Source organism: Euprymna scolopes, chromosome 41, assembly GCF_053919585.1.
Source record: "Euprymna scolopes isolate OS-2025 chromosome 41, ASM5391958v1, whole genome shotgun sequence".
NCBI lineage: Eukaryota > Metazoa > Mollusca > Cephalopoda > Sepiida > Sepiolidae > Euprymna > Euprymna scolopes.
This window is the reverse complement of record NC_136522.1, coordinates 59,080,401-59,081,348: the sequence shown is the minus strand read 5'-3', so window position 1 is coordinate 59,081,348 and position 948 is coordinate 59,080,401. Positions and strand designations below refer to the sequence as shown.

General features: G+C 43.4%; 1 pseudogene; it reads left to right on the top strand.

Moving 5' to 3' along the window:
• Positions 1-542: 542 nt before the first annotated feature.
• Positions 543-721, top strand: LOC145266757 (U2 spliceosomal RNA; annotated as a pseudogene).
• Positions 722-948: the final 227 nt, after the last annotated feature.

Sequence of the window (948 nt, the reverse complement as noted above, 5' to 3'; positions counted from 1 at the left end):
GCAGATACTGCAAGCTATGACTAGCAAAGACCAGCTATGACTAGCAAAGACCAGATGTGGGGGCAACCCCACATGCCTGACCTTTAACCAGCTCCCATTTCCCACCTCTCGGGAGCTGGTCCCCTTTTTCCCTTCCCCCTCCCTTCACTCCTCACATTAAAAATCGGCCTTGTGCCTAATTTGCTCGGTGGGGGAGCAAATAAATACCATCTGTTCTTACTACGTGCTGTAATTATGTTTGTAACTTTAAAAATCGGCCTTGTGCCTAATTTGCTCGGTGGGGGAGCAAATAAATACCCTTTTCTTGAACTTTTGGCTAGGATCAAAGTGTAGTAACTGTTCCGGCAGATACTGCAAGTAAAGACCATGTGTGGGGGAAACCTCACATATAAGACCTTGGTCAATGTAAGGGAACCCCCTTCATACTAATTGTCACTATCCAGCTCCCCTACTCCCCGGGGAGTTGGTCCCCATTTTCCCTTCACGCCTCACATTAAAAATCGGCCTTGTGCCTAATTTTCTCGGTGGGGGAGCAGATAAATACCCTTTTCTTGGCCTTTTGGCCAAGATCAAAGTGTAGTATCTGTTCTTACTACATGCTGTACTTAGGACTGTAACTTTTCCTTGACCACATGGCTAAGATCAAAGTGTAGTATATGTTCTTAACAGATGCTGCACTTACATTTGTAACTTTTCCTTGGCAATGAAAGGGAAACCCTTCCATGCTAAGGCATTTTTAGTCGCATGCAAGTCATTCCATCGGTCGGTCTGTAACACATTTACATTTTTTGTAAGCAAGGGGTAATGAGTAACATTTTGGTCCCCCGATTTATCAGAGAGGGACCTATTTATCCAATGGGTCCGTCTAGATGATTGACGGATAACCGTCCATTAGTTTTTCCTGAAATTTTGTCAGAAATTATATTTTAATATATAAATGTGCATAGT